This window comes from Paramormyrops kingsleyae, chromosome 13 (genome assembly GCF_048594095.1).
Source record: "Paramormyrops kingsleyae isolate MSU_618 chromosome 13, PKINGS_0.4, whole genome shotgun sequence".
In the NCBI taxonomy this organism is placed as follows: domain Eukaryota; kingdom Metazoa; phylum Chordata; class Actinopteri; order Osteoglossiformes; family Mormyridae; genus Paramormyrops; species Paramormyrops kingsleyae.
Genome location: NC_132809.1, coordinates 8,782,279 through 8,797,182, shown reverse-complemented (window position 1 = coordinate 8,797,182; position 14,904 = coordinate 8,782,279). Strand labels below are relative to the sequence as shown.

Here is a 14,904-nt window from a genome sequence, read left to right as displayed (position 1 = left end):
AGTGCACCTTCATAATGCATTCATTACGCATACAAAGAGCATTCATAAGCAGCCTATACATATACCATAAGATCCTAACCTTAACCTTAACAGCGTTAATATACATTAATAATGAACATTATATGATAGCAAAAATTATAATTGTATTATCATGTAATGTTTATTAATGTATATTAAAGCTGTTAACGTATGTTAGGATGTTAAGGTATACTTACATGCTCTTTGAATGTTCTGTGAATGCAAAATGAATGAGTGACAGAGAGATACAACACAGGTAGATTATACATCCCCATGGGGAAATTTAGTAGTTTGTGCATATCCTATCTTGCCCTTCATGGGACACACAGGCACACATGTATTTATAGGTGAGAACAAGCTTTGGGGTCAGAGAGCAAGGTCACTGGACATCCCTGCAACTGGGGTTCCTGTTCGATGACAAACCCACCTGACAAACCCACCCAAACATATGCAAAAAATATGCTATTAAGTCGGGCATTAAATCACGCAGTTAAAAAAGACGTGTGTGTAGCCTACAGCCGGAATAATTTCAAAAATATACTTTAGCAGAACATTCTGGTCACGAATGACAATAACGGTCTAACTATGTCAAAATCATCAACCACAGCAGTTACCAGTGGAAAGTTAAGTCTGTTTTAGGGTTTCAACCTTAATCGGAAAGAAGTAACCTATAAAAAGATTCATCTTATTTCTTTTTTCATTTAGACGAAGTTTTCTTAAGCGAAAATGAGAAAAAAATATTTTACACTAGAACGAATCTCTCATGAAGTTTGCTAAAAAGACAAAAATAGTCATAATAAGTTCATCGATAATAAACAAATTCGCTCGAGTTATTCTTTGTCTTTAAATAAAGATACACCTGCTTCTGACACCGGCGGTTCTGAGCACTGCATCTTCATCTGCTTGAAGTCGACGGACACACCTACCCCAGGAGATAGAGATAAGCAACCTCGCTGGTCACACATCTAGATGCAGTAGCATGGATACCACGGGCGGAATATCGCTCGTCATAACCAGCTGGTCTTCACGAAGAGCGCTACTTTAATAAGCAGTCATGATGCTATTTTTAAAGAAAGAGACAGCTCATGACATTTATGGAGACTGGGGATCTGCCAGCCAGTAAGTACCCTTTTAACAAGCAGATCTCTCCGCACGGTTTATCGGCGTTCCACGTGATCTCCGTAGCCGGCGAGGACTGTCATTGTAGCGGGTGCCTGGAGGCACAAAGCCCGCATCACTTTCCTCGGAGACTTTCCGGGACGTAAGCAGCAGCAGGATAAGCGATATGGTGTTACCTTCCAGCCGCTCCTACTTTCGCATCTGCCTCCCTTTCCAGACAACCTTTTTATAAATCGGCTCGAACTCAAAACTATCCGTAGGAAACCATGCATCGCAGGGCGCGTTTCATGAAAAGAAGACACCGTGAGATTTGTCTAAACTATTCTGCACCGTCAAACCGATGTCACTTTTAAGAAACTGTCAGCTGTCTTATGTGCCGAGGAAGACTTACTAAATACAAATAAAGGGGAAGACTCCTTATAGAAACTGCAGAAAAGCGGTACTTGGCTAACTGGTTCCCACCTCTATGGTAATTGTCGACACCTTAAAGGTGAGTGCTGTATCTATATATTACGATAGACACCCATTCTGCAATATAAAAAAATGCTAATATATAAATACTGGGTCATGAAACGCATTTGGACGTATATATTCTCTATTCAGAATATAACACACTGAAACGGGAATACTTTTAATTTGAACTGCGAGAATATATGGGATGCGTTTGGACAGCGAATGTTAGGGTATGTTTACCTGGTATTATAGTCTCGGGATATACGAAGTATTTACAATCGGATCGATCGAAATATCAGATGTATGCATTATGTAATTATTGCTCAGTTTTATTTTATTATGAACAACCATTAGTGTAATCACACTGTAATGTCTTCGGTACATGAGGGGGTGAATTAAACTTGTTTTCCTTTTTTATTTGACGCAGCACAAGAAACTTACGGCAATTACTGTAAATCGATATTAAAGTACCTAAAAATAGTTCAGTAATAACATATACGTAAACATGTCCACAGGCTAAACCTTCGATCAAAGTCAAGTCTTTCGCATAAAAGTAATAGAAATAAAGTTCTTGTAGCATTTAAAAAAACTTAGTAAACGGATCGAATCTAATCATAAAAACCTTAGATTCATACTAAATAATTTTTCATATTTGGTTTATGTAAGTTACCTGGGGTTTCCCAAGTAGGTCTTCACAAGGACAAAACTTGTTTCCAAGTGTGTTTAACTTTCTTGTAGGGGTCTGACGGCCGTTTCTTTTTGGGACTGGCGCTGTCAGTGTTGTAGAGAACTTCAGTACCATTAATTAAGAAATTCCAGTCAGTGATAAATTATTTTAATATCCAGGGGCATCTCCCAGATTAGTAATGCTCTGACAGAAAAATTAATGTACTTCCATCATCTCATAAAGTAAGCGATACCTGATCACTAAGCGATAAATATAGAAAACTAAAACGTCAGATTATCGGGAGTTGTAATAATGTGAGATTTTTTACATTATAAATGTTTTTGAAACACGATATTATTTGTAACCTTGTAGGCTACTCTGTCCAATGTGGAAGCACGGTTTATGTAAAGGTCGGAGCTTGCGATGACGGATCAAAATTGCATTTCCAGCACGATGGTGAAATCAAGTTGGTAACCTGCACATTTTACATGTGTTGAAAGGAAATCCCTTTGCGTCTGCATCACAAAACACATGCGTTGGATATACTAGGATATAATAGGAGGACTACTGAAATTATTAAATATCATTTTAATTTTGTGTTTTCGTAATCCCGGCTATAACCAGGATAAACGGTTTTAAGATCAATAGATGAAAGGATGGATGAATGGAGTGAAACATATTAGAATCCAGTTTAAAATGTCATGTTTATTGTCAGAGTTAAAATGCGCTAACAAGCGTAATTGCTCTAGGCACCGTAATAGCTAGGTTTTCTCTGAAGTAAATTGCGGTTTTCTCTGAAGTAAATTGTACTTTTCTCATAGCATGAATTACACAATTAGGGAACAGAAAAAATCATTCTGGTTACTCTTACGTTTTTAGATATGCAAACAGAGGCCACATTCTCTGTACCTGTTGCCGTGATCAAAGGAATTTTACATGGAACAAAATATGACGTTTTTTTTTTTTTTTTAAGTTTTAAGATGGTACAAACAGCTGCTGGCAGATTCTCACTGGAGCTCAGCGGAGCTAGAAATTTGCAGTATTTTGAAAGCAGTCTGCAAATTAAGCATGTGCTGTATTAGAATGCGGTTGAAAAACACTTTCCATTGCTTTGTTCATAAAGGGAAAACCCGAAATAATCCTGGATCGTATGAAGTTCCAGGTACTGTTTCAGCGCCTTCTTGGCCAGACGAGTTTTCCGAGCAGAACTGTGCCCTCGTGAACCTGCTTTATTCTTCTCACTTGCTGGAAACCAAAAACACCAAACTCTGCTCATTACATCTACGCTGATTACGTTCTTCTTATAGCCTACGTTTTAATAGTCTTGTTTGATTGACATTTGTTTAGATGGCAAAGGTACGTTATTACAAATTCAGTCATGTATTCAGTAAATTATATGTTTTATCACTTTCATTAATTTCCCGCGCAGAGAATTTTTTTCCGTTAATAACTTGAATGGAACCCGGGTGGAACCGATAAATGGATAATAGCACATTTCTCTGGTTATTATAAGAATCATTTTTGCTGTCATCAGCTAACCAGAAGAATTTACCTGACAGCCCTGCGAGAAGGCGTTGGTCAGCATCAGCAAAGCATGTGTTAATTCCGATGAACCTGGTACTAACGAGCATTGCAATAATTCTGTGTTACAAAACTAGATGGTCTATAGCAAGAAAAACAGCCATTTACACCAAATTAACAATACACAGTACTGATGAAGTTACCAACCCATGAATCCTCATATCTTCTGTGCCTGGTGGTCATGATGCATTGCCAGAAGCTATACTATAACAGAATTATGTGCACTACACGCTAGACACATCAGAACCACATCAAGAGGTCAATAACTCAGCAGCCCTGGATGCACTGAAGTGCTTGTTTGAAGCCACACAGATCCATACTCCCAAGCGATGAGCATAATAGAACAATATCAATCAGCACACGATCAGCAGCAGCACAGCGCTGAGGCGGGTGGAAACATTGTAGCAGTACTGTGAGGATCCGTACCTGGCTCCGGGCCACAGGGCCTGGCACAGAGCGGTCCAGATGGCCTAGGAGTGTACACTAGTTCTGCAAAGCTGAGGAGCCGAGTGCTCCAAGTCCTGCTGGGCACCACCGAGATGCATGTGTACACATATATGCGTGTGCGCGCACGTGCACTAGAGATTTTTGGCATCATTTGTGTCACATGGTCCTCCACTGTAACCTCATAGATTTCTGATGAATCACATGACCAGAAAGCCATCATGCTATTTAACGGTCACACTCGTGTAAAACATACATTTGTACTTCAGTTAAAGAGTAGGGCATTTGACGGCAGATCCAACTTCTGTGCCATGGAAGGCCAGACCAGACGAAATGTCATCATGTATCACTCGTGGCAGTTTTACTTACACAAAAGTGTTCTGAGGGCAGAATGAAAAATGATTGGTTCAGAGAGACAACCAATCAGATTGCAGAGGAGGCAGGTCCATGCAACTAGAGGAGGCAGGACCAAGCCATCTGATTGGTTGATCTGACATTTGTCCAAGTTCTGATTGGTTATCTCTCTGAACCAAATAATGTTTTTTTCTGCCCTCAGAACATTTTTGTGTAAGTGAAACTCCCATGAGCTCATGTATCCTACAGTAGAGTGCCAGGGAGACGTTCTGTCCACGTTCCAGGATCTAATCCGGAGCTCCGTCCCATGCAGAGGCGGCTTGTTGTGAGACAGTAAAAGGGAAGCTACCTGAGAACAAAAGCAACGGGACTGTGACAGACGCTGAGCAGCTTCAAAGCTCCGACTCCGCTTTGCAGCTTCCATTAAGCAGCCCGTGCTTTGGGGGGGGCGGGGGGGGGGCATGGGCAGAGGATGCATCCTCCTCTTCTCATCCTACCATGTCGGCTGTCAAGGAAGAGCTATACGCTCCACTTTGGATCTCGCTGAATAATTTCTCTCCTAGCTATAAATAGTGCCATCTCATACACCTTTCCTCCTCTGGGCTGGTGATCTGCACACTCATGACGATTCGCAGGCAACACCCCCACACATTTTTTTTCCTTTCCTTGCTGTGCTTATGGAAAGCAGCGCAGAGAAAGCAGGCATTATTGAAGTGACATAGAGGTACCACAAGGGAATTTACTGACACAGGAATTCCTGCCACATCATTGCCATGGGTTAAAAATATGGCTATTACCACTTTGTGTTCCCAATTCGTAGAGCAACTTTGTCAAAAATATGTTGGAAAGGAACTAATTAAAAATATGCATGTGCCACATTAACTTGGCCCCCCAGTCCTCAGGAGACACTTAGCAGACATTCTAGCTGAGATGTGTCAAGAGTCTCAGTGCCCTTCTCGCCAAAAGACAAATGCTTGTTTTGTTATTTGGGTCCTACGCCTTCATGGAGGCAGAGAGAGTCTCACCGGTCATTCAAAACATTAAAAATTGGGTGGTACAAAAGGTAATTTCTAACCCCCGTGGCTGCGGATGCTTCTAGCGGCCTTCTTAATTCTACGAAAATAAGCCTCCTGGGAAGGTTCATGCATTTTTTAGTGTTATGCTAATGGATGCTCACCATTTGCAGGGAGCATGGAAGAGCTATTATGTATTAAAACAAACCGCTTACATTTCCACTTAGAGTCATGGTTTTTCGGTCTTGTTGACGGTTTTGGTCAATTGCCTGACACAATCAAGCCAAAGCAGCTTTCTCCAGACGTGCAAGTGTTTATATTCAATGAGGATATGAGAGGAGATATTTATGGCGCTAAAGATTATTAGATTGAAGGATAGTATAATGCGAGCGACTGGTGTGGGAGGACAGGCCGATGGAGGGATTGTCGTCTGGAGGCTGCGGCGGAAATCTGCCTGAGTAACACAGGATCGCAACAGACCATCTGGGAACGCAACACTGTCTTTCCATGGGAATTTCTACCATTTGGCATTTTGTTCAGCACTGGAGAGGCTGTGCTTCTGTCCACTATAAGTACTCATTTGGGTTGTGATCTAGTGACTGTAACAGGCTGGGCATATGGTGAACACACTCATTAAACCATCCGGTGATTACTCGTGCAGTGGATAGGGCCGATGCTAGAAGAGACATGGAATGGTTTGGTGACTTTTCTTGGCCCCATTTCTCTTCTGTAAGGGACGGAGTGGACCAAAACCATGCCAAGAGAACATACCCCACACCATAACAGAGGTGCCAGAACACTTTGGGACACAATCAGTCGAGCTGGCAGGCTTTTTTGGAACATACCACACATTTACTCGTCTGCGTGTTGAGAACAGGGTGAAGTATGACTCATCTAACCATATGACTTTCTCCCACTGTTCAGTGAGACCACTGCCTGCCCCCCCCCCATTCACAAAAAATGCATATTTTAGGTTCACTAGGGAATGTATGCACTACCATGCGACCACACTATCATTCTCTGTGAAGTTCTCACCAGATTCAATGGGATGAAACTGCCTCTTCACATCATAATTTGCAGTTAACTGGTTGACAGCTATTCACTTGTTTTACCTTGCACTTGAAATCCATGCATGGACATCACAGTTGCCCTGGTTCATTGTGTTCTTCACTGCTGACTTGAGTATTAAAACCAGCATTAAGTGAGTATTAATACTAACAGAATTGCAGAAAATATACTAACAGATATTTTCTAATAGTCATGGCAGCAAGTGTCCAGCCCGGCCTGTTAATTCACGACTCCTAAGCATTATGGGTCATTATTTGCTTAATTAACCACACCTGTACAAATGCACCTGCAGAGTCCTTGTTCACTTAAGTATTTTCTTTAGTGTGGCAGTTCACGTTTCCTCAGGGTTACTGTAATGGGAACTGATGCCAAGGAAGATTTATTTTGTTTTCATATTTTGTTTCTTGGTTTGTGGATTATGGCCAATGCTTCACAATTTCATACAGCTTCCAGGGGGAAATGTAGTTAAGTTAGAGTTCTCGGAATCTCAAATTCATGGGAAACTCTGCCTTAGTAGCCTGTGTAAGTCTGTAGAAAAATATGTCAATTTTTATAATTATTATTGTTGTTGTTGGAATATTTGAAGTAGGGGGAAAATAGATTACAATACATTACAGATGATAATAGCAGGTGAACTTTTCTGAAGAACAAAAAGTGGTATAACAATCGTTTATTTAAAGTAAGGTGAGCATAGGATATCTGATATATCATTACTTCCTTTTAGGGACATACTTCTCATACACTATATCACCAAAAGTCTATGGACACCAGCTTGTCCAACATCTCATTCTGAAACCATGGGTATTAATATGAAGATGGTCAGTTCATTGTTGCTTTAATAGCCTCCACTTTTATGAGAAGGTTTTCCATTAGATGCTGGAATTGTTGCCATCCAAGTTAGGTATTGATGTTGGGTTATCAGGTCCCTTGCTGTGTGGCCGGCTGCTTCACACCTTGTTCACAGATCACACAATTTGTTCCCAGATGTTTTGTCCTTCTCAATCACTTTACTTGTGTTGAACAGCTGTAGCAGGTCAGAAATGTGGCAGAGTGACTTGTTGGAAAGATGGACTCCTATGATGGTGCCAAGTGGAAAGTCACTAACCTCTCCTGTACAACCACCCATTCTGCTGCTAATGTTTGTTGCAGAAGATTGCAGTACTGTGTGCGTAATTATACATCTGTGGCAGCAGTGGGCGTGGATCAAATAGAACATTTCTCTGATTAATTGGGGTGCCTGCATACTTCTGGCCATATAGTGCACATTTGTATATGTGAAGAAAAATACAACTTAATTTTTTTTTTAATTATTTTTTAATAATTGGCTTGGCCCCGCCCCTATCTGTCTGGATTACCTTCCATAGACCAAATACCTGCATTTAGGTGAATGGTTGTCACTATATTGCACTTTGTGTGTGACCCTGTGCCCTACAAAGACATTATGTAATGGTAGTACTTTACTTAAGGCCACGTTTTTAGTAATTAATAAACACATTCATGATGCAGTATAATGCATTTATAAAGCATTATAAACATGGATATAAATATTTATAAAAACACATAGCCTTGTTTATAATGAATTATGAGTGCCTAATGAAGCTTTCTTCTACAATGCACTATGAATACCTTAATTATGCAGCACAAAGCATCCTTAATACTTATATCGACCATTATAATGCATTATAAAGGTATCTATAGTGCATTATAGAAGAAAGCTTCATAAAGCATTCATAATGCATAATACACATGGCTATAATGTGTTATGCCTTTTGATAAATATTTATAGCTATTTTTATAATGTTTCATGAATGCATTATTATTTGTTATGAATGTGTTTAAAAATTACTAAAAACATGGTCTTAAGTAAAGTGTTATCGGTGTCGCTTCTGTGCTTCTCGGGATAAACTAGAGGTTTGCTCTGACCCAGCACTCGATAAGCAATTATGGAAGAGGTATTTGTGTAAAAAAAAAAACCTTACAGATACATACATTTTTTCCCTGGTGAGAAAGCTTTGATGAATCAAGTTCATTATACAGGTTGTCTAGGATACGAGATTCTGTTAGGCCAATAATAAATAAATGGCCTAACATAAAGAAGGAAATGATTCAACAGGGAAGATCGATCTAATTTAAGTTAGCTCTTACAGTATAGCGTGATTGAGCTAGAGCTCACTGCGTACCTGGTGCAGCATGTAACAAACCACGCTAACAGAAATGTGGGATTGGTGCAGGAGCTGGACAATTTCCTAAACTAATGAGAGCACAATCCAACTAACTGACGGCCTGCTAGCTGATAATGGCAGTGGTCAGCAGTTTCAGTTATTTACCTTCTTATATGAAAAATGAAGCTTATGTCACCTGAAATTTTTGGTATATCAACATGAATGTACAGTAAGGGTGGAAAGCATTTTGCCTGAAAACGAACCCCCTTCTTTACCTCCTAGCAGTGTGTTGTACAGTGATGTCCTTCAAATACTCATAAATTGATCAATACTGCAATACAAGGAATACTTTAGGTCGTGTTTACTGAGGATGTCTCCGCTAAGTCGGTCTTTGAATCTCTGCTCTCGCTGTCAAGTCGATTTTAGGCCTAATGTTCAATGATCATTTTTCTGTTTGAAATTTTCACCCCCCCCCCACCCATCCCCACTCCTGAAACACACACCAGTCAAATGTGTTTGTACACCACAGGTTTTTACCACTTTTACATTTATTTCATAAACCGCAGACTTTTTTTCTAGTTAAGCACTGGAAAGTTGAGTGAACAACTATACATGAAAATATAAGTTAAATAAAACAAGTTTCTTTCATAACATGGAAGGAATATGTAACAGTGAATGTCTGACATCCTATTAACTGCTTGTGTGGTATGGAGTCAGGCTGTCCTTTAACTATAAATGCACTAGTTAACTGTTTCAGTTCCCATGAAACACTGCAGTATTTAATGTCTCTTGTAGAAAGAATGCCTCGAATTTTCTCTGCTGTTACAGTATATGTGCTAGAGAGTGTTATTTTGATTAATCAAAATGTGACATTTTCTCGCTAATGAAGGTAATCAAATGGTGAACATACTGTCAGTTTATGTTAGCAAAGAATATTGAGTGTATTTTTAGTAAATGTTAACTGAGTAACATGCAAATGTAGAAAATCTCAGTGCGGGCAAAAACCTTTGACTGGTAGTTTGACTCTTGAGCACCTGGAGAGCAGAGCATTTCCACCGCCAAGCTGATTGCTTTGCTTACTCTCAACAGGTCAAACTGTACCATGTGGGAGAGTTGGACAGTACAATGTTTTTTTTTTCGCATTTGAAAATCCTCCCCTACAGACAGACCAAAGCGTCTATCTCCTGTAATCCTGGAGATTTTCAGGTGACTCCATGCACTGCACTTTGGTGATGAGCCCTTTCTACAAGAATCAGACAGATGTGCCCTGGCATCAGAACTATTCATGCTGCTGCGGAATTTTTTCAACTAGATTTTTTTTTTTTAATTCTCTGCACAAAGTAAGCATGAAAAATTTTTAGACTTGTATACAAGGCTAGAATTTTAAAACTGTCGCAAACCTCATAATAACAAACAAAACAAATGTCATTAAATTATCATGAGATTATTTGCAGCTTTTACTCTGTGCGTTTTTCCTGACTATAGTACATCTGTCTTTCTACTGTTTGATGTAGCAGTGAGCAAAATTGTGACAGTGCTCATTTCTCACACGGAGCACAGGTATAATGTGTGTTGTAGCATAAGCCAGGAGGGGAGCATATTTCAGCAGTGAAACTAACTTTGCTTTCACAGAGATGAATGGCTCAGTCACATACGGGCAAGGTCAACCTCTGAAGGCCCAAATGACGCCCTGCACTATTTGTAGATGGTGCTGTGCTTGAGCAAGAAAAGTTCAAGGGACAGCTCTTGGATCTTTTCCTCATCCCTAAGTTGTCAGGGTAATAATTCTGGTCAAATTAAGTGACCAAGTGACAGTGCATTGATCAATTAGCCAACAGAAATGAACTCTGAAGTTAATTATAGTCATCTGTTTTACCTGAGTTTCCTGTAATTAGCTGCCTACTTGATTAGGCATGCAAGGAAGAGTGTAATGGATCAGGAAAAAGCGAAGAAGAAAAAAAACAGGAGGAAATTGAAATAGGCAGATGAACAATGTTATGCGTTTCCCTCCATTGTCTCCTGTTCTGTCCAACTGAAGACGCCTGAAGTCTAATTTATCCAGAGCCTGATCGTTTCACGAGGAAAGGCCCAGAGTCTGGAACTCTTGCAAACTGCAGGGATGGTTCAGATCTCGGGGGGGGGGGGGACCAAGGGGATTACATCAGTGTTTAGCCAACCGTGCCTCGTGCGTGAGTGTAAGAAGCGAGCAGTGTGTGTGGCGTGTCACTGGAGGAAGCATGTAGCTACACACATATAAACAAGTGCATACAAACAAGGTATGACTGAGAAGCCACTCGGGTAGAAGTGTCCTTCACCAGGTTTTCTTTGCTTCTCCACTGACGAGCTCATATGAAGCGGATGAGATGGGGGACAGTGTTTCTATCATGACAGGGGGCATCTGAGCACTGGAGTGCAGCCATTTGGATTAAAGGGGGGGGTGATGGATTGTGGGGACACATCCCTCAGCAGAATAAATCTGTAAACAGGCACTGTCAGCTCAGCAAGCATAGTGTAGGTCTTCATCCCAATGTTACCTACTATTCTTCTGTTTTCCTGCCTTGTTTTATTGTTTTCTGCCTGCTTTAGATTTCGCCGCTTCAATGTCTTCATTCGCTTTCCCCCACCTCACAATTTAATTAAGTTTTCGAAGTATTTGTGTCATTACCCAAGAATGCCGAGGCCTGGGAGACACAATCAATCAGCCTTCCATTAACTGAATAGTTTAATTACCACCAATCAGTGGCCTGTCGTGCCCTGCAGGGGGCCAGGTTCACATAATCAGATCACTTTCCTGTGTTTCCACACGCATGTAAACAAGGGCAACGCAGCCTGTGCACACGCCCCCTGCAGGAGATGGGCGTTCAGTAACGAGGGGACAGTAGCCTTTCCCTATCAGGAGGACACTGATTAACTGGACAGGCCACCTATCTCTGCTCCTCACATGAGTTTATATTGTTCCTTCACAAATTGCACAGGGTGTCACAATTATATACCCTGAGGGCGAACTTACTGTACATCAGCAACACAAAGTCCTGATAAAATTTGACAGAATGGGAGGGGGCGTGATGATAAAATTTGTCGGGGGGGGAGGGGTTGCAGATGATGCAATTTGGTCGGCAGGTCCCCTATTTGGGAACCCTAGTCCGGATTAAATTGTATTTCCTATTAAGCATCCATGTTATGGTGTTTCGACAAGTTATTGAAAAAGCAACAAAAACAAAGTACTTTTTTACCCCTCCCCCCTTGACAGTTTGAGCATAGAAGTAAGATTAGCAAAGTGTTTTTATCTTTGGGAATGCAGTGCTGACTTTATGGACGTGGACAGAAGGGCGGGGGGGAGGGGGAGGTGCTTTTCTGATGTTTCTAGATGGAAATCCAGCATGTGAAACCAGAAGCAGGACTTCAGTAGAGAATTCCAATGACCAATTTCACATCTCCCTGGTAATTACAGACGCGGTTTTGGTTTCAACTTGGATGCATGTGGTGTCATTCCAAGTGGTGTCATCAATTTTCAGTCTGTGTCACTATTTTAATTAAATGAAATAAAGGGAACAGGCCTGTTTATTTTACATTCTATTCATACTGTTTTTTTGTATTTGCATCCTCCATGACTTTTTTCTTTCTTACTCTGACAAAGATATTCTTCCATTTTCATCATACCTTCTTCAATGACAATAAAGTCATTCATTCATTACAGAAGATTTCACATATACTGTAGAACTCAAATCATCCATCCATCCATATCTATACCTGTTGGCCCTATGCAGAGTTGCAGGGGTCTGGAGGTTATTCACAAGCTATATGCCTTTTAATTAAATCATATCAGACATACTGTAGACACTAAGGTTACTAGATTACTGTTGATGGTGAGCATTTTTAGCAACCTGTTAAACAGCTGATCTGAGTACATCTGAATTATTTGTTTTCTGGGGTCTATTTTACTTTATCCATTTTAGGAGAGATATTTGAAATATTCTCCCCATTATTTAATTGTCAGTATAAGTAAGTATAAGTGGTTATCTTATTGAAGAAAAACCCTACAAAAACGTAATTTGAAGTCTCCGCATCTTTGATAGCACTTAAATGCATCACAATTCAATGCTCCCTGTGTGTATGCAGAAACTTCCATTTTTATGGCACCACTTAATTGTAATTACCACCTTTTAAGCGATTATAATTTGCCTGAAAAATGTCTGTTTAAGCTTGCTTTTTTCACTTAGCCCCTTTCGGATGGCTTCAGCAAGCTTAATACGTGACAGATTTGTAACATGGCGTAGGGATGGGTAGGAAGAAAAGGGCTCAGGGTCTCAGAGCAGCCAGATCCCACTAGCGGGATACATTCATGCAGCACATCTCATTGTTTGTCATCTGCAATTCATTCCAAAACCCTATAAGCCAAAATCCCTTGAATTAGTAAGTTGAAGGCACAGCCTCTGTTATTGATTGACTGGATTGGTAGGGGTGTGGGCTGTGCAGATACTCATAGATAAATCAACCATGTCTGTTTTTCATGAGGCGTACGGCAGCCGCTTGGCGGCTCTGATCTCCGACCGGATGTCGCCCAGCGAGAGCCCTTGTATGTTGCAGAAAGAGGCTTTGTCTCCTCGTTCCAGCTGCAGAAGATCGATGGAAGCGCGCTATCGAGGATTCTCCTTCGGATCCTTACATAAATGAGACGACATCGATGGTCTGCGGTAGAAATGGGCTCTGCGGAGTCCGCAGGCGGCTTCTGGCGCATTGTGCCGCTCCATTGTGACCCCGTAATTTAAGACAGCTGCTGATGACTCGCGGTTATGAGGCGCTAGTGTAGCCAGACCAGATCCACCAAACCCGGGCTGCGAACTTTATAGCCAAACATGGTTGTCAGTTCCTGGAGTGCAGATCCGAAGACGGGGCGGGGGCTTCATCAGAATCGGCTTCACATCCATCTAATGTGCCGAAGTGTCTACATGACAGGCATTGCAAAGATGTGACGCCTTTCTCTGTGACCATTGCCCTAAACTTATTCTGTAATTCTTCTGTAATTCTAATGGAATCAATACCAGCACATCTGAAATAAACTAAGCCGTACAGTAGGAACCACGAGAGAGAACCGAGTGTCATTTCTGTGCAGCTATATTCTACTAAAAATGGGGACGGACACACCATCATGACTTAGAAATTCAATACACAGCAATTTTTGGTTTCAATTTGAGGTAACTTGCATACATTTGATTTCCTTCCATCATCAGTTTTCACTATGTATCCCTTTTTTAAAAGAAATTAGGGGAATGGGCCTGTTTCTTAAGGCATCCTTCCCTTACTGTAAACAGAGCTAATGAGGCTGAGGGAGGGGGCCACTGGCTTTGTACGCCCCCAGTATCTTTATGCTAAAGGATTTAAACTCCCACAATCCTTTGTGCCTTGCAGATTGTCAGGAGACAAAACCCAAACACTTATATATTTATTATATTGTTTTAAGAACATAAGAACATAAGAACATAAGAACATAAGAAATTTACAAACGAGAGGAGGCCATTCGGCCCATCAAGCTCGTTTGGGGAGAACTTAGCTAATATCTCAGAGTTGTTAAAATCTTATCTAGCTCTGATTTAAAGGAACCCATGGTTTTAGCTTCCACTACAATAGCAGGAAGACTATTCCATACTCTGACTACACGCTGTGTAAAGAAGTGCTTCCTCAAATTTGTTTTAAAATGTTCTCCCGCTAATTTCCACTTATGGCCACGAGTTCTAGTATTTAGACTAATATTGAAATAGTCATTTGGCTGAACAGCATCCAGACCCGTTAGAATCTTATAGACCTGAATCATATCCCCCCTTAGTCTCCTTTGCTCAAGGCTGAACAGATTCAGTTCCGCTAACCTCTCCTCGTAAGACATTCCTCTAAGACCAGGAATCATTCTCGTAGCTCTTCGTTGCACCTTTTCTAAGGCAGCAATGTCCTTCTTGAGGTATGGTGACCAAACCTGCACACAGTATTCTAGGTGGGGTCTTACCAAGGAATTATATAAGTGTAACATCAC

General features: G+C 40.8%; 1 protein-coding gene across 2 annotated transcripts in view; it reads left to right on the top strand.

Annotated features, from left to right (window-relative positions):
• The first annotated feature begins 1,004 nt into the window (after window positions 1–1,004).
• Window positions 1,005–14,904, top strand: part of LOC111848209 (carbohydrate sulfotransferase 8) — a 108,480-nt gene continuing 94,580 nt past the window's right edge. The window contains exon 1 of one of the 2 annotated variants that reach the window (XM_072698127.1): window positions 1,005–1,137. The gene's annotated coding sequence lies outside the window, so the exon portion shown is untranslated. Of the gene's footprint in view, window positions 1,138–1,189; window positions 1,628–14,904 lie in introns of those variants that run through there. The other variant, XM_072698126.1, reaches the window with a different exon arrangement.